This window comes from Ambystoma mexicanum, chromosome 6q (genome assembly GCF_040938575.1).
Source record: "Ambystoma mexicanum isolate Mex_15411 chromosome 6q, UKY_AmexF1_1, whole genome shotgun sequence".
Classification (NCBI taxonomy): Eukaryota; Metazoa; Chordata; class Amphibia; order Caudata; family Ambystomatidae; genus Ambystoma; species Ambystoma mexicanum.
The window spans coordinates 552,682,881-552,702,756 of record NC_090937.1 but is presented as its reverse complement, the minus strand read 5'-3'; positions in this window follow the sequence as shown (position 1 = coordinate 552,702,756).

The following is a 19,876-nucleotide window of genomic DNA, read 5'->3' as shown; positions in this document are numbered from 1 at the left end:
TGTAACTAGCTGTCTTTGGATCAGCAAAAACATGCAAGTACATAGCACAGGAGTTAACCACCAACACCTACCTCGGTGTACAACAACCTGTGATGTAACATAACCTCAAGTAAACACCTTATTATACAGCAGCAAAACTGAAGTTAAAAGGACTTACATCACTCAAGCATACAAATGAACATTACATTCATGAATATCACAAAAAATAACATATATCAAGTAGTGTTAAAGAATAAACTCTCAGGTGTCTTTGGATTATGTTGCAAAAGGTACAGCATTATTCAATCAATGTATTCATACAATTCCGTGAGACCCGTAGTCCACATCCAAAGTACAATGGACACTCAGAACCATCTCAGGAGTCCACCCTGTACAATTGGTCAATACCAATTCTTGAACCTTCGATAGTTTTTGGTCTTCATCTCTGTGCCATTCATCTTGTGCAATGGTATCCTCACAAACAAAGAATAATTCTTCAGTGGGTAAATCAGCATCGTAAGCCTTTGCACCAACATAATATCTAGATAAATACTCTGCAATCACATGTTCTTCACCAGCAATATGTTTGATTTCAAAGTTGGGACCCTGTACTGAGGTTACCCAATTGATGATTCTTCTGGATATGCCCTATAGACCTTGATGTGAATACTTCACCAAAGAGGCTTGTGGTCAGTCATGACAGAGACTCGTCTGCCCCATAAGAATGTTTTAGACATTGTAACTGCCAAAACTACCGATAATGCTTCTTTTTCAATGACAGAGTATCTGCACTCAGCATCTTTGAGGGATCTCGAGGCAAACGCCACAATGTGATAACCCATATTATCTTTCTGCATAAGAAGTGCACCCGGTCCAGTGCCACTGGCGTCTGTCATTAACCTAGTTTCTTTAGAAGTGTCAAAAGTCTCCAGTATTGGAGCATTGCAGATTTCATGCTTAATGTCTTGGAATTCATGTTCACACTTATCTGACCATGTAAATGCAGTTCCCTTCCTGCAGAGTGACCTAATGTGGAAACACTTGTCAGAAAAATTCTTTATAAAATTGGAATAGTATTCTACCACGCCTAGAAACAACATCACCTCATGTTTCTCTTGGGAAGGCATGGCTTGTATTATTGCTTTGAATACTCCTTCTCTGGGTAATATACCTTCAGATGACAAGCAGTGTCCCAGAAATTAATCTTAGACGGTCTAAAGCAACATCTGGACATTTGTAAAGTTAATCCTGACTCATTTATCACGCTCAATACTTTTCTCAATTTAGAGTCATGATCCTTCATGGAGGATCCAATAACCAGTATGTCATCCTGGTAATAAAATACCCCATTGATGTCACAGAAATTATCATTCATCACTCTCTGAAAAAAGCAGCTGCTGATATGAGGCCAAATGGCATCCTTTTGAATCTGAAAGTACATTCATGAGTGATAAACTTGGTGAGATCTCTGGATTCGGAGTAAAGCTTTATTTGGTGAAATGCAGATGCTAAATAACGTGTTAGATAACACTTTAGCACCAGATGTGAGACTAATCAATTCTCCTATGTTGGGTAATGGGAAATGGTCAATCACCACCCACCTGTTGAATTCTATCAGGTCCACACACAATCAAGCACTGCCATTTGGTTTTGGGCTACCACCACAGGGTAACACCATTCAGCAGCCTCAACACTCTCAAGGATATATTATTCATTTAACCTCCTAATTCCATTTGATACCTCAGCCCTCAGGGCAAGTGGAACACATCTTTATTTGGCATTAACAGGAATGGAATTTTTTCTTGGTTTAATTTTGTGACACCTCCCTTTTAAGGAGCCTAGTTTCTCATGAACAACATCAGAGGTGTTGATCTCAGGGCAGATTTAATGGAGGCAACATTTCCTGGGATTTTGGGATAAATTTTTAAACCCATGCATCTCTGTTGTACCACTCATGAAGACAACCTCCTTCGTCGGCCACACATACTCTGGCCTTCATGGTTTTGCCCGTACAAACTAGTGTAGCCAGAAAACACCCCGTCATTGACATTCTGGATCCACTGTATACACTGGCATTCATATGTGAGGGTCTCAAGCTCATTTTTGAACATTTGCATTGCCCAGTGTCCCTTTTAATAATAGTGTAATCAGAACCTGAATCAATCAGCATTGTAACCCCAATGCAATCAATAAGCCCTACTACTGTGGTTTATCATCCATCCTCTTAGAGAACCCCACCTCACACACAGACCATGCTGGTCATGAGCCCTCATTATGAGACATGCTATCCTAAGGGCATTCATAAGCAAGAGTCAGCATGAATTTTTCTAACACCTTTTGGAGAAGTACTCTGACAAAATTTAGTAAAATTACCCTTTCTCCCACAGTTTTTAGATTGTGCTTTACGACTAGGGCAAAAGGGATTGTTGGCAAGATGTGCAAAACTCCCACATCTGAAACACTTCCTTTGAGATGCGGAATGTGTTACTCTACTAGCAGACCTCTTCCGATCTGTCTACTCCATCTCCCTTAGTGTGATTTTGTGTAAATGTAGGCACATTTATATGTTTTGTTGATTTCTTATGATGCTGTGTTATAACAGTGTTGATACTGACAGAGGGCTTCATTACGAGGAAGGCGGCCATGGAATGAATGGTGCCGGTAAGGAACTGCACCATTAATTCCGGGCCGCCCTATTACGAGGTTTGCAGCGGGTCCCGCTAATGACGTCTGGTCTGGCCATACGTCCTTAGTGGGACCCGCTAGCAGACCAGGATGCTAACAACGGGCCCATCATTAACGGGCCCGTTGTTAGCATCCTCGCCATTCCCATTGAGCCCTATGGGGGCTCAAATGGGAATGGGGATATACCGGGTCCGGGTCTCATGAAAGGGAATTATCGGGCCCTCCAAGGTCAGAATGGCCCTGTAATTCCCTATTTCTGGGACACGGACCCGGTACCCTGTTTGGGGGTAGCCATGCCACTAAAGAGTCTTTATTTTCTTTAGCACCCAAATGATTTACGCATGCCAACATGTGTTCGACCCTTTTTGCTATTTCTATGTCCTCTTCCAAACTAGGGTCACAGTTTGTCCAGATTGCTTCTCTGGATCTGGTTTCCCTTCCCTTTCGCATTAACTGGTCATGAAGACACTTGTCATAGGTGGAACCAACATTTTATGTGTTGGAAAGTTCACGCAAGGCAGTAATAAAACATTTAACAGATTCATCTTTTGCATGTTCCCTGGTAGAGAAATTATACCATTGAAGTATGATGCTACATTTCTGTTCATAATGTTTGTCTAACTTTTTAAGAATAATATAATAGGAAGAGGGATGGTCCATCCTCTCACCAGAGCCAAGGGATATTATAGCAAGGTCAGGAAGGCTTTTTGGTATTCATCTGCGTTCATAACCCAAATAATGAATCAAGAGATCTCTACGCCACTCCAAATTGAAATTTGGCCCATAAATGGCAGTAACATAATCAATAAAATCATCTCTCCATGTCTCCCACGTTACAATTGGGACACCAGGCGCTTGGAGGAAGTGCGGAGGCAAGTTAGACATAGCAAAATCACACTTCAGTCAAAAGATCAGCAGACATGCAGGAATTGAGTGAGCATTGTGTAATGGAGTTCTTTGACCAATAAACAGCTGAATATATATAGCAATAAAGTAAGCAGTTATGAGAGCAGACTTAAGACAAACAATGTGCACACCAATAATGTTCACAGCCACATATGTGAGCTTTGAGAGGGACGCGTGAAAAATGTCATCGAACAATGTAAACTATGCAAACAGAAAACAGATCTGTCAGGCTGCTTGGCATGTAAACATGGAGGTCCCGAAAGTCGAATACAGCAGTGTTTACATATACAACATATACAACATTGCTGCAGTGAATATCAAAGACACACTGCGTAAAGGCGGCAGGAAATCAAACAAGTGGGGCTGTTGGGAGAAGTTTCTAAACCTCCCCAGTGCTGCTGCAGTTTTACCGGCAAGTCAGTATTTCCTCTAAACAACTGACAGGCGCTGCAGCTTCAAGAAATACTCGAGAAGGTAGGTGATGGAGGTGTGTCAGACATCTGGCAGCTCAGAGAAGAACGTCTGACAGGATTGGGAAGGCCGCCAGAATCCTGTGGGACCTGCCTAGGTGGTTGTCAAAACCATAATGGCTGGCACAAGGCAGTGTAGATTACAGTGAGGCAGAAACTGACAGGCGCAAGAAGGCTTTGCAGGAGGCAGGCAACACAAAGTAAAAAATGTGACCAGCCACAGGAAGAAGAAGAGGTCGTCTCCTCAGAGGATTCTCCAGAGGGCTGAACAAACCCTTATGAAAAGCAAGAGTGCAGGAAAAAAGCCTTACTTTCCATCAAGCCACAGGATTAAGGGGCAGTAGCAGCAGGATCTCAGGAACACTGAGCAGAAGAAGAAGGCAGAAGGAGTCCAACCCAGGGAGCAGAAGAAGAAGCAGCTGACAACAATTAAGGAGCAGGAGAAGAGACGGAGGAGATCAGAAGGGCCTAGAGGGGTTCAGCTTGTCACCATTCTGAACTAAAGGACATCCAGGAATCCAGATAAGATTTTCTTAAGTATTTATTTCCAATAAGGAAATCCCTCCTCTCTCAGATTAATCTCACTCCGAACAGGTGAACAGCTATATATACACAGCACATTGGAATCTTATTACATTCCATGTAACCCTGGAAAGTTGACTTGCATTTACAAACATGTTGTCAACAGGTAAAACAAAACATGTCGGGCAATGGCAATATAGATAACATGTTTATGGATGTTGTTCTAACTGTCTGATACCATGTTTATTCACTATAGTTGATGAGCTTTGTTTATTTATTGCATTTGGCAAAACAGGTTTGTTTGATACAGTTGGTTTCCTACATGACATTTCATGGTCTTATATACCATTTTCGTGAAGAAAAACTTTTGAAAGGTTGAACAAAAAAAATATACTATTTTCTATATGCTTATCTAATTTACAGATATTATGTGCGCTTGTTTTATACAGATTTGTATAGACTATGTTTGACTATATAACAAAAGTACTAGGATAACAAATCAAACATGCTATAACCAATTGTCCACTAACACATTGTGGACACAATTGTTGAGGCCAATTAGGTGCTAACTAGGTGCCTAACCAGCGCAAAACACGATCACTACCATTAAAAAGGCCTATCCTCTTATAAATTGAAGAGGGCAGTGGCTGAGTAGAGGGTAGACAGCACAAGATGTAAAATTGAACAATGGAGTGAACAGTGGAAGAGACGTTAATGGAGTGATTAGAACAGTGTTGAGGGTCTTCTTACTAAGAAACCCATCACTGCCACCTTTCCCAACAGGACATGGAGAGTTGGAGAACGCAAGAGAAAGTGTGTAGAGCTGCTACTACTGGGTAGATGGGGGTTCCTGTGATACCAAAAATGTAAAGTTGAGGTTGATAACAGTTGAAGTGAGCAGCGATGAAGGGAGGTTTGCTGCAGAGGGATTGCACTTTGCCGAGGACAAGTGAAAGAGAGATAGGAGAGGAGGAGCAGTTGATGTGCAGAAGGTGTGCGGGATTGATGAGGTTATAGAGGCTGGGAAAAAAGGCACATCATGTTTGAGGGGTGAGGGAGCAGGGGAGTACCGAGACGAGATGGCCACAGAGTGAGACTGAAGTTATTATTTGAGGCTGAAGTGTACGAGAGAAGGGAAGTAGAAGAGTGAGTACCAGGTGGAATGGAGCACAGTCAAGGTGAATGATTGGGGATAGACGAAATAGCCAAGCAAAGGAAATGAAAAAAGGGTGCAGCCCAAGAAAGAGGGTATTTTGATCAGCATAAAGGGAAGACAAAATGTGTATCTGAAACTAAGCAGGCAAAAGTTCCGATTCGGGCTAGAAATAAGCTATTAATGTCCAAATGACAGTTAGCAGACACAAAACAGTAATGTTCCTTGGTCTTGTAAGGGAACAGAAGCTTTGTAGTGAATGGATAGTTGGTTGGTGGAAGAATCACTATGTATGAAAGTGTGAACCACGTAAAGGGGGAACTCAGTAAAGTTCTGGCTTTAGCAGTCATTCTAGCCATAGATCCAGGCAGTCACAACATGCCCAAACAGGGAGTTACCTTTTTCAAATGTTTGCCCTTAGTTGCAGAGGCCGGACTCAGTATGACAAGTGGTGCATCACATGACCCTCTGAGATCCAATCACAGTGATCCATATTGCTTCCAGGCTTGCAGGCAGTGTCCTTGCTTTTGTAGGCCCGGTGATATTCGTTTTGCAGTCAGGACCCTCAGATGGTGCGCTGGGTCTGATAGGAAAGCTGGATGTGGCAGATTAGTCATGCACATTACTTATTTATTCCCAGAAATGTGCCATAACAAAATCCTTAGAGAGCAAATAGGATTGGAAGGTGATACTCGGTTAGCTCAAGTTTTTTAAAATTGACTACACCAGAAGGTTGAAACAATTTAGTGTAATGCAGTTTTCAGATGAATGCAAATGGGAAGTAAGTGCTGCGTTTTGTGCATTTTGAATGCTTGAAATGGTGGTCAATGTCTTTGTGCATTGCTAATATCCTTCAAAGTAGCACCCAAAAGAAGTTTAAGGATAGAACATGAATACAGTTTAAACAGATTAGAAGTAATGATAAGAATATAATAATTATTAGACTGAGGTCATATGTATTTTTGGGTAATTTGCCAGTGACTTTATGATAAACAGAAAACGGGACGGTTGACCTGACTGGGACATACTGGCCTGGAAAATCTAAGCCTTTACTTTATATTGAATTTTCCTTTACTCTTATATCCTCAACTACACAATTTACCACACTTATTGGTTTGGAAGCGGAATATTATTAGCATTATTGTATATTATTATTGCGCGAACCTAGCTCAGGAGCAAGGAAGGACTGTAATGGACAAAGAGCAAAATATTGGTAGCGAGAATTCAACTATTATGAAGTAAACTTTGGCAATGTTTACGACGTCCAATATACATATGGGGGTGTTCACTTGTTAGACACAATCTAGTTTACACCAATGTGTTGAAATAAGAGCCAGGTTATTTCCAAAATTGAAGACGACTTGGAGAAGTCTGGATTAACACTGTTATGGAGTTCTAGTAGGCTAGAGCGTATAATCGAAAGGACTATTTCCTAGTTTTCTCCTTGCGAGCCAGTCTAGTTTCCAGTCTGGTGAGGGTCTTACTCTCAGATGACTACGCGCCACTGATTTCTTTTTTTTTGTTTAGCCACTAGGTAAGCAGACGTTTTGGCAGTGGTTGTAGGTGAGGCATGCAATTTTGAATCAGAACCTAACCAGAATGGGGAGCCAGTGAACTTCATCCAATGTGGTGATGAAGTTACATTTCCCTGAGCTGTTGATGTGACAAGTTGCAGAATGGTGGGCTGCTTTGAGGGGGGACTGTTGAGAAGCTGAGAGCCCAGCGACTCATAAGATTATTAGGGCCTGCTCGACCTTTTGGAAATCATGCTGTGGCAGGATGGTCATAATGTTGCCCTGAGAAGACAGATTTGATATCTAGCTATTTGAGTCTGTTTTCATGATGTCTTGTTGGAAAGCAGATTACAATCCATAATAAAGTTTATGGACTTAACACCACTTTTTTATGTGTACCGCTAAACTTGTGACGATGCCCAATGTCTTTTTGATTCTCATGAAAAGATAAAAACGTCCTAAATTTCAATAATCCTCCCCAGCCTCCCCCAAGTTTAAATATGCACCCCACTCCTTTTTTGGCTTCCACAAATCCCCCTAAATTGAACCATTCCCCAACTCACTTTTCTAATAATTATTTTGTTGTTTCTTCCCATGAAGCACTTCCATTTGCTGTTCAATGTTGACATTTTCCTGCAGTAACAGTGCAAATATTCTGCAGAAATGCAAAAGAACTACACTGAAATAGGCCTCCCAATCTCTATCCAAAGTATTCAACTCACCAATTAGTCCTTTTGCTCTCTTACCCTCATCTGTCCTGAGCACTTTTATGTTATTGCCATGAGATTCTAGTGGTAACTTCTTGCATTGGGCACATTAAAAATGGCAAGGGGAGGGGAGTTCTCTGTTCTCCACCAAATTACAAAACAAACTACTGTATGGATTGACACTAAACCACTAAACTCACATCTCCACCACTTTTTGCCTACTTGCTTCTTATTTGTGGTAAATCCATGAAGTGGTTTTCAATTTGTGGCTATTCATTAGATGGACATTTTTGCCTATGGGACATCCAATCCAATCAGAAAAAAAAACTTTGTTCTTTATATTATAAGCATTGGATGCATTTGCATCACATTTTCATGGGGCCCAGGGCAAAATAAATCTTCTGAGATTTTCAGACATATTTATTCAGTTAGTAACAATTGATTAGCAATGCAATTTACACAAAATCAATGTCTCAGATGTTTCACCGTAAGGATAGGGTGACAATCAATTGAGTTTGCAAAAAATAGATTGCTTATAGTTCTTTACTTGTTTGACATATCTGTATGATATTTTCTTCACCATTCCCACTACATGTTGAAATGTGTGCAAAGGTTTAAAAATGATCAAGCATTGAAAAAGTGATGATGTCATCTTTGATGTCATCTGTGTGCCCAAGATCGGTTCAGAATTAAGGTGGCAAAGTGTCCAACACATGTTGAACTTCAAGTGTTATGTTATGTTAAACCATCACCTTAATGTCACAATAACTCAAGTTTGATCACTTAATTTCAAGGGTTTGATATATTAAACTGTGTCAACCTAAATCTCTTTTGACTTAAGTTTTTTGCTGAATATTTAAGATGTAAAATACTGTTCACCAACATAAAGACCTTAAAGGACTATAACCCACTCCCACCCCCTCACTTTTTCTCCAGTAAAGGCTGGATCACTTGCAGGAAATCATCATTATTCCAAGTTTAGGTCTTCTTCTTCACAGCACATACTTTCTGTCAAGGACTGTGATAAGGAAGATGGCCAAAGAGGTCATAGCTAAATGCTTACTGATAATCTTAATTACTCCACATCTAGGTCTTCCTTGCCACAGTCCTTGACATGGAATAAGTACTGTGACAAGGAAGAAGGACTAGTAGGTAATCATAGGTGCACGCACTCCACACCACACAGTGATGAATTAGAACCATGTTATCTGCAGAGCATCTTACCACTGCAGGCCATAAATACTGCAAGGCGCCCTTGTTTGCCACTGCCATCATTTTGTGACAGACAATTACACCTGGGAGAGTGAAGGTGAGTGCTCTCACTGCACAAATAAATGCACACAGGACTGTTGCTGCATGCAGACGCTGGAGGAAAATGCTCTCTCAACACATTGCAATTGTATTCCCATTATAAGATGGAAAACTCACTTCTAATGCATTTAAACAATGCCCTTCTCAGCTCCTTATACATTAATTCTTATTTTCAAAAATATACTTTCTTGAATAACTAAAAAAGCAGTTGACACATTAATATGAGCATTTGTGTTAGAATTGCATCACAGAAACATGGTTATCAAATAGCTTGCATTAGATATCAAGTCAGGAAATGCGGGCTGCCCAATCATTTCTGGAGTAAATACATTAACTAAATCTATATCTGGATATAGTGAATCCATCCTAAATGCTCAATGGAAACCTAGCATTTTGTACAGAACAACACACACTTCAGAAATATTCAAGAAATAGACTATCAACCTCATTATAAGTTTGCTGGTCTGGAAATAAGGTGCCAGTAATAACATTACCAGTACCTGTTCCGCACTGGCAAACTACAAGACAGACGTTAAGGGCAGTGAACTACTGGCAAGCCTGACCTGATGGTAGTTCAAGACCCTATTATCAGAAAATGTACTGAAGCAACAGCATTGTTACTAACAGTGCGGGTGCTTCAGTGTTCCCATTCCCATGGAGTCCCATGGAGAATTTACCACTCTGCCACCCCCTGTAATGTCCCGATAATACTGGGATAACTGGCAGTGGAAATTGTAACCAGAGGTTGCTGGTAGTACCAACAGCCTACCAGCAACCTCCTAATTAGGGCCTATGCACTACCGGATGCACTCCTGGCTCCAATCGATGTCACCACACTGTGCTAAAACATTCCACGTGAAGATGGACTTGCTGCTTGACAAATATTCCTGAGAGAAGCTACCACCAAGATAGGCACCCCAACCACAGATTTCTTGAGATTCATAGTCATGAAAAACTTTCTGCTCCAAGAGGAGACACTTTCTATAAATGATCAGAATGGCCATTGGCACACACATTTCCACTCAGTATGCTAACTTTTTCATTGCGGACCAGGAACAATAGTTCTTACAACAACAATCTCTGAAACAACTCTGCATTGTATTGATGACTCTTCTTGATTTGGACATAAGATGAAGACTTCCTTAAACAATTCCAGAACTCACCAAATGTCTTCCACCAATGCATCAAGTTCATCATGTAATACTCCAAGAAGAACATACATTTCCTGGATGCAACCATCTTGGTTGGATGAAACAGATAGAACAAATGTATTCAAGAAACCCACCAAGAGGAACAAATACCTAAAAAGAGCATGTTCCCACAAAAGCCACACAAAATGGTTTGTTATTAACAGCATGCCATCTGATATCAACACATATGTTTCAACAGGATGACAAGGGACAAACAACCTGCCACACTCTGCAGCTCCTTTTTTCAGAAGGGTCACTCAGCTAGACAAATTGACAGGGAATTTTACAGTGTGTTTAAAATAACCATAGACAACCTGCTACAACACAGAGACAGTAGACACACAGAGCAAATTCATTTGGTTGTTGCCTACCATCCTGCACTAATACAACTGAATAGGATTGTTAAGAATCTTCAAACAATAGTCAGCAGGGATAATGAGTTGAGAAATATCTTCAAAGAAGCTCCTCTAATTGCATACACACATCCAAGAAACCTAGCACAGTCTCTGACCAGGTGCACATTTCCACTAGATCAAGAACAAAGACTACGTGAAACGTACCACTGCAACATCAGAAGATGTAAAACATGTCAAGACAACTGCACCAGTTCTACCATAACAACCCAGCAAAACTAAACAATACAGAGCTAAGGGACATACAACTGCAGATCATGCAACGTTGTGTACCTCATCCAGTGCAAAAAACGCATTTAGGGGAGTTGGGCAGCTGAGACCTGCAACTAGCTGCATGACAGAATTACCCTACACAGATACACAATTGTACACCACAAAATGGAAACACCAGTGGGTTGACACTTCACACATGATTGGAACTCATTGCAGCATCTATCTGTGATAGTTTTAAAATATGGCCACTTGAATACCACACAGAGAAGGACATGGGAGCTCATTGCTTGACCTAAAACACAGCAATCTGAACATACAATATTTGTTTTATGACACTTCATATCAACAAAGTCAGATGACAACCCTCCAGCACTATTTCCCATCATCGGAGGTATACAACTACTGCTCAGTACCCCTAATTTGGTGAGGGCACACAGAACACTGACCATGGAATCTTGCAGTCTTATCTTAAATGGGAGTACACATTACCCAGCATGGGACATGCATTTTGTATTTGCCACCCTATATGCAAGAAAGAAAACCATTGTGAAGCTTTAGGCGCATTGAGGTGACTTTGGAGATGGCATGAGCTAAACCTGAAGAACATATGTTGCAGTGTGAGGAACATCCAATACTGACCCAGTTTCGTAATTATGTGTTTTTAAATCTCTCATTCCAATATGCCTTTTAAAATGACTTATTTTTAGGAAACCACTGGGTCCTACGTATACACTGTTTTAGCCTAATTGAAAATTATTTGTTTTTCTTTTTTTTCATTAAATGTAACTTTCAGATGTACTGCTTACAAAATCCCTGTTTCCAGAAATTTGATGGTGTTTTTAGATAAGACACCAGTTCCCAGACCCACATTCCAGGCATTCTGTTCATTCAGCCAATGAAATTTAAAATGTTTTTTTTTTCCTTTTCATTTTGTGAACAAAGTGTGGATTTTTCTTTATGAGTCATTTCACGCTGCACCATCTGTCCAAGTAGTCTGTGGGACCTTCTAAGCCAACTCTTTTTTTTTCCATCTCTGCATATTATGTTCAGTTAGTCCAATAAATGTTGTCACAGCCTGCATCTTGTGTGAAGAGGTGATAGTGAAAATCAAAGTGCAAGATAAGTCTTCTTAGGGCAGAAGGTGAAGAGCAACGAGTGCAAGGATTGATTCTTGGGGGACACAAAGAAGGGTTGGGGGTCAGAATTCCACAAGTTCAGGTGACTTTAAAGGAGCTACATTCCTTGTACGAGGCAATACAGGCAAGAGCAGATTTGTGAAACCCAAGGTCATGTAGTCTGAGGAGGAGAGAGGAGCGGTTGACAATGTCAAAAGCATCAGCAGGGTGTTCAGAGATGAGCATACAAGAGGGTTTGTAGTTGTGAGTGTTAGAGAGAAAGTTAGAAACATGAATGATTGAATTCTCAGTGGTGTGTGTGCTAAGTAAGCCAGATTGCATTGGACATTCAAGTTCACTATTTTGAAAGTACTGAGTGATCAAGTTGAAGAACACCAACTCAAGGACCTTAGGAGAGGTTTTTTTCAAAAGGGGTAGGGCAGTTGCATATTTAACAGAGGTAGGAACAGTCCAGAAAAAACACAAAGGTTAAAGAGCTCAGAGAGATAAGGTCAGGTAATTGAGAATACATCTTTGACCATCTGAATACTAAATGTGTGAATAGGAGCATATGGTGGCGTGGTGTTGCAAAGGATGGGTGCACATTCAGTAAGAGAGGTATCGGAGAAGTAGTTGAGAGTAGAAGGGGTGTGAACGAAGTGCTAGATGGAATGGGGGAGGGATACAAAGGAAGAATGTGTGAGTGCCGCAAATCCTATAATTGTATGGGGCAAATTGGTGAGCAAATGTATTACCAGGGAGGGTGCAGGCAATGTGTATTGACTTGGAGGCATTAGTAAAGCTTGGAGGATAGAATGAAGTTTGTGGGGGTTATTGGGCAGGGAAGAGATTAGGTTTATGAAGTAGGAGGATATGGTATAGTCCAGTGCAGAGGTGAGAGAAGCAAAAACCTTTTTGTAGTCTAGCAGTTGGGGGGGGTGCAGTTATAATTCATGACACATGTTTGCTTTAAGAGTATGAATCCCAGAGGTTATTCGTGGCTCAGGGTGGGGACTGGAAGTTGTGCAAATGTCTGCATGTTAGTGTTGGTCATAGGCAGTCATACGTGCATAAAGTAGGAAACATCATTGTCAATGGAAGAGACATGTATAAAGGAAAGAAATAGGATGAGGTCCACACATTAGCAAGGTAAGGTAGAAGAGTGTCCTGCTTTAATTTCCTCTTGTAGATTGCTGAGCAAATAGGTGGATTAGAGAGACCAAGAGGTTGAAGTGAGCAATGGAGAGGACAGATTGAGAGGGCAAAGTAGAAAGACTACCAGAGTCATTGTGCTCGTCTTGGTGGGGCTAGAGGAAGTGGTCAGATATGAGGGTGTTAAATTCAAGGTGGATGGCTCCAGATTCCTTGGGAAGGTTTAATTTCCCCAGGATGATAGTGGGTATTTCAGTGCAAAGTGACACCAGTGGAAGGTTCACATCAAGAAAGAGAGAGGATAGAGAGAGGATGGTGAGGGTCAAAATAGGTTCAGAACAGTGAGAGAAATAGGAGGGAGAATTTAAATAGTGGTATATTCACAAGAGAAGGTGGTGATGTCAGAAGGAGGCAGAACATAGTGATGAGGGCCTTAATGATAAGGAACCCCACTCCACCACCCTTACTTACAGGTTGGGAAGAGTGGGAGAAGGTAGCTGAGTTAGTGTGGGGAAACCTAGTCATGAGATGAAATCCAAGTTTGTGTGAAAACAAGAAGTGAAAGTTGAGTCAGTAAGAGTCAGTAAGAGTTGAAATGGTTGGTGATGTATGAACATGTATGAAGATGGATTGCACATTCTAGATCAAGTGAAAGAGTGTTAGGAAATAGGGGAGAGGAGCAGGTGTTTTGTGGCAGGGCAGGGGGAGAGATTAGGTTGGAGATCCTGGGTGAATGTGCATAGGGTGTTGGGGAAAGGGGAGAGTGGGGTAGAGGTTATACCAAGTAGCAGAAGAAGGCTCCAATAGATGAAGAGCAGAACATGAGTACACACATAGAGCAAAGTTTGGGTTAATGATGGAGTATAGAAGAAATAGGCAGTAGGAGACAATTAAGAACGGGAGAAAACCACAAGGGAGAAGGTAGTTTAGAAAGCAAAAATGGGAGAGGGAAAGGTTAGTTGAGAGAGATCTGGTGCAAGTTATTAGTTAGGATAGAATGGGGGCATGCATACACAAATTGTTAATTGTCCAAAATCAGGGATGTTCTTGGCTTTTTGAGGTAACAGCAGCTCCTGCATCAAAGGATCCCTGTGTGGAAGTAGGAGTCAGGCTAAGGGCCTAGGCAACTTGAAGCTGCCATGGTCGGTTGCTCTATAACAATACCTTGTCTGGCTCTGTCAGACTGAAATATAAAGATACCCTTTGTTACTTTTGGCTCTAAGCTGCAGGCACCTACGCTTCATGTCCAGTGGAGACTCAATAACAAGAAAGGCAGGGCCAAATGACTGCCTGGGATTCAATCATAGTACTCAAGATTGATTGTAGAATTGCAGGAATGATACAGCCTGGTTCCTGAACGTTATATGCCCTGAAAACTTGCTCTGCATCAGGAGCTTCATATGGTCCATATGATCCTCTCAGAGAACAGGATGTGGCAAGAAAATGTATTTATATCAAATTGCAGGCACATTATGTGGCAATGATCAGGCTTAGTCCTGGAGCGTGTATGCTATGCAAGGTTTGTTCTGGTACAGGAGCTTTAGATGGTTTAAAGAATGCTCTCACAGAGCAGTATATGATGATACAAGAATTAAAAAAGGAAATTCCAGGCACATCATGTGGTCACTTGACCTCTTGGGATCCAGAGTGTTCACGATGGCATCCACACTTGCAGGAAGGACAGAATCAAGCAAGGCCATGGGTTTTGTAGGCCCAGAGAGTTTTGCTTTTTGGGTAAGTAATCCCAGATGCTGCATGGGAAGTTCTCAGAATACAAGATTGGACAACAAAATGGGCTGAGGTTCACCCATAACAGTGTGCTCATCTAACCCCCAAAGACCCACTCCCTTCTCTACCTAGAGGAACAGGATGTACCCATGTTAGGCAGAATTATATGCAGTACCTTTTGGGAACACCACAAACAATTAGAACTACAAGTGACTGTACACATTCACCTTTGGTACAAGCCTGTACTACACAGTAAAGTGGTAGCGATGGCTGAGCAGCCAGACTTATCTCAAGAGTAAGTGAGCAGTATCAATAGTTACACAAAGGTTAGCAATTACTATGATTCAAACAAACACTGACTCAAGGTTTCTGAGTAAAAGAATATACTTTTATTTACACATCAGTTGTAAAACCTTTCACTAAAGTAAAGCAGTTGAAAAATCACACTCTTAATACACTACACTGCACCCAATAGATTCTTGACAAGTTAGGCTCAAAATGAAGCGTGAGTAAAATGGCACTCTACCAATTTAAAAGGGGAGGAAAGACAAAGTTAGACAATACTGGAGCAGCACCAACTAGTAAGTAAGCAAGGCAATATAGAAAAAGGAACTACATTGAAGAAATTAGATTAAAGGGGCCTGGCCCAAAGTCAATGGACCAAAGTCTTTGCTCAAGATCACACAGTTCAGGGTAGTTTGCGGTTAAGTCTTTGCCAAGAGTTCAGAATGACGTTGGTCAGACGAAAAGTTACTTTAAAGAATGGAGAAGGACAAGCCCTCGGATTGGCGAAAGGTTTCACACACCTTCACCGTGGCTGGATGAAACAAACAACCGGATTTGAACAGTACCTTACATGGAAAAGAAGGCTGTAGCTGAGGCGAACATTCCTTGCAGGTCCTGCAAGCCCACGGTTCCTGAAATGACTATTGGACTGACACGAGGTAGTAAGACTGGAGGGTCCTGCACTGCCCAGGGAAGAAACCAGCAACAGAGCAAAGCAAAAAATAAAAGGTGTGCTCCTTAAAACACAAGCAGGGTCCGAGCCTCCTGGCTATCCTGTTCACTGTAGCTCTGTAAAGCAAATTTGATCAGAGAAGGGAGGCCTGGTGAGCAGTTTGGTAAACTGGTTGTTCCCACCAGCTCAAGGGGAGAAGATTCCTTGCAGATCTTCCCTGTTGTTGGAGTATGAAAATTCAGACCTGCAGTAGGGATTCACTGGGAGGTTCAGTCATTGTAGGGTCCTCTTTTGTCAGCTCCTTTTTGGTTCTCTCGTTCCAGTGGCGGCTCTCTGCCTTTCCAGCCCCAGAGACCTGCTTTTTATGTAGTTTTCCCCCATTCACACAGCCTGGCTTTCAATCACACAGCAGGGTGGCTGTCCCGCCGGGACAGTCACCACAGCCAATCAGATCACAGTGCGACAAGGGTCTCCAAAGTGACCCTGTGCAGGGAGTCCTAAACCACTCCCTCACATCCTGTCCCCCTCAGACATACAGGCACATAAGGAGGGCTTCTTTGAAGAAGCCCGCAAAAGGATGGCGAACAAAGGAACCAAACCTGTTTTGGCATGCAAAGTAAAACACGAGAAAGACTTTTACAAAAAGAAATGGCATCTAAACCCAGCCGGAACCATATAAAAACGTATATGGTCTAGCAGGTTTAAGTTTGAGGCTACCAAGATAGCCTAAAACAATACCAGGGCTATTTAAGATAACCGCAGTAGGAAAAATAGAATAGTTACCACTGCCACCAGCCAAGTCTTAATGAAAAGGGAGCAAAACAATGCTCAACGAGAAACAGACAAAAAGGGATAAGTATTAACCCTTTCCATAACTCTATTTAAGATAGTTTGTACTGGGTCTGTGAGTTTTTAAAAGAGACTAATAAAGTCAATGGCAACTTTATATGTTCTGGGAGACAGTAGTCAGTCCCAGAAAATAGAGTCGGAGTTGGGAAGTCAAAAAGACAACCCTGTGTCACTGCTCTGAAGGTGCTTTGTAACACACAGTAAATATGATAAGTAAGTAGGTGAGGCTCCACAGTCTATGAATACACGAACATGTTAAATACAGACAGCAAAACACATGTAAGAGTGGGAAAAAAGTCTCACACTCCTACCAGGTGAATAAAAAATCCTAAAAATCCAGCAAAGCTGCTTAGGGACTCAGTAGGTAAGGGAAAATACCCATTCTATATGTGTGCGACTATCTTGGAAATATTTAGTTACCCCTCCTTCCTGTGCCCCCTCCAAAATTCTTGCAGACAAGGCACTCTAAGGGCTGACAACAGAGGGCAAGATCTCATGTTGCAACAACTGGGATTGGTATCTTATTGAAGGTTTGAGATGATCCAATCCACTGTGGCAATATCAATTTATGAGGGCTGAGTCACCCCTCCATTAGTTTAATCATCTTTGGACACAAGCATGGGAAGCATCCCACTGGAACTAGATTGAAGTATCCGTCTTCCTATGGTCCCATGTAATTGTGCTGATGTTAAGAATTTCCAAGAAAGTAAGTAACAAGACCTTTCCCTTAGCCAATTCAAGGAGACAGTTGAAGTGACTTACTACTGCAAAGGGCCAGCCTGCTGCCAAGCCACTTGTACCCAGGAATCTGCCTGCAGAAACATACATGTGCACGTGTCTCTGATAAATCTCCTGGCTGGGAAGGGTAGAAGAAAGACCCTGGATATAGCCTCACAGCTCCCTGGGATATTGGAAAAGCTGTGTTTGGCTCTACATGAAACTTCAAGCTACTGTGAGCCATCTTGAGCACCTTTGAGACCCTTCAAGCACCATGAGCTGAGACCAAACCCTATGGAAAGTACTTAAAGAACATATGACAAGTTTAAGGTCTAGATATATATCACCGTTTTCAATTTTAATACTCTGACTGTCAGTGAACAAAACCATCTGGCCTATATATGTCAATGACCAAAAACAAGTGGCCCAGATATGTGATGTCATCAGTGATGTCATCAATGACATTTGTGATGTCATCTTTGATGTCCTGGGTGTTAGTCTTAGCAGTGCACAGTGGTGGTGTGAGTTATGGTTGCTTAGCTTACCATAACTGGTGAATTTCTGGGGGTTTTCGGTTTTACTTGGAACCGTAACGTCCCTTTAGCAACGTTTTTTTCACTGAATTTCTTGGGTTTTTAGTAGCATGATTTAACCATAACATCCCTTTAACAAAGTTTTTTTACTGAATTTCATAGGTTTTTAGTAGCACAACTTAACCATAACATTGCTGTAACAACGTTTTTTCCCTGAATATAGATATATAGATAAGGTAAATTTAATAAATGTTTACTAGGATGATACAGTAGTGCATACTGAGCCCCCTACCTGCACTAGTGGGTCTAATATCCGCGGACCATGCGCCTGTTCGCAGACGGACTTGGACAACATCAACACTATCTAAAAATTCAGGGGGTATCTTACATTGTTATGTCATACGGAAAGAAACAAAAAAACACTAAACATGTTCAAAAAGCAGCACATAAATAAATTACATTCAATAATAAATAAGAAGTGAAACTGTGTATGTAAGACAATAACAGTCCAATTACATAGCATATGCAACATAGTGGAATATACCAAATCACAATAAATATGCGTCCAACAGAAATTCCTCACAGAAATTGCACAGCATATATCACAGGACACCTACGCAGCAGTAACAGCAAAACTTAGCAAGAAACTAGTGAGTACACTACATCTATTGTATATATTTATAAACTTTCTGTATTAGGTACAATAAAACTAATATTATTTTTTTTTACACAGAAATAGCCAGTACTTTGGAATGGCTGCAATAAAATGTTCCTCGGTATGAAATGAGTGAAGACAGTGATACTAATGGTAGACACTACACTTCTCTATATAAGCAAATTAATAAATATTACTTTATGTGTATTTAACACATTTTTATTTTTTTAACAGCTCATACAGACAATGAATACAATATACCAAGAGAGACATTAGAAAATCCTCTGCAGCGAATGGAGCTAAAAATGGATCTGTTAATAAAAAATGTCATTCTTATAAAAAACTTTGTGGAGGACCATATAAAAGACAAAATTAAATATCACTGTCCCACATCTACCTGTTCCCCCTATTCATGTCCCAGCCATCTATCCCTAAAACCTCCTCAGCAAGAAAAACGTTATGATGAGACTTCAATCCCTTCCTCCCCTACCATCCATCATGACCAAACCCCTAACTCCCCTTTATTTGTTTCAGTTTCTGCTTCCCCTTCTATTTCATAATTTTTATACTTGTATACAATGATAAAATATTAAGTGTGTTGTTAGTATATTCCTCTGTGTCTTATATTTTTTAAAAGGCAGTTAGGGTGTCCTCAGGCAGCGCGGCTATCTGGTATGTCCTCAATCAACCAAAATGGGTGTGTCCTAAGGACACTATACATGTTCGTATTGTTGCAATTAAAATAGAGATGTCCTTAGGACACACAAGATGTCCGCCTGTCCGCAATTAACCAAAATGGGGGTGTCCTAAGGACACTATACCTGTTTGCACTGTCCTCAATCAAGATGGAAGTGTCCTTAGGACACACAAGATGTCCACCTGTCCGCAATTAACCAAAATGATACCTGTTCTAATTGGCCGCCGTCTAAATGGGGGTGTCCGCATAACACTAAAGACGTCTGCATGTTCGTAACTATGCAAAATACAGTGTCCTAAGAACATTCCTCCTGTTTGCATTGTCCGTAACCAGAATTAATCCATAGAACTCATAGCCCGTCCACCTGTCCGCAAAGTTGTGACGCACATTTGTTTTGTTCAGGGACCTG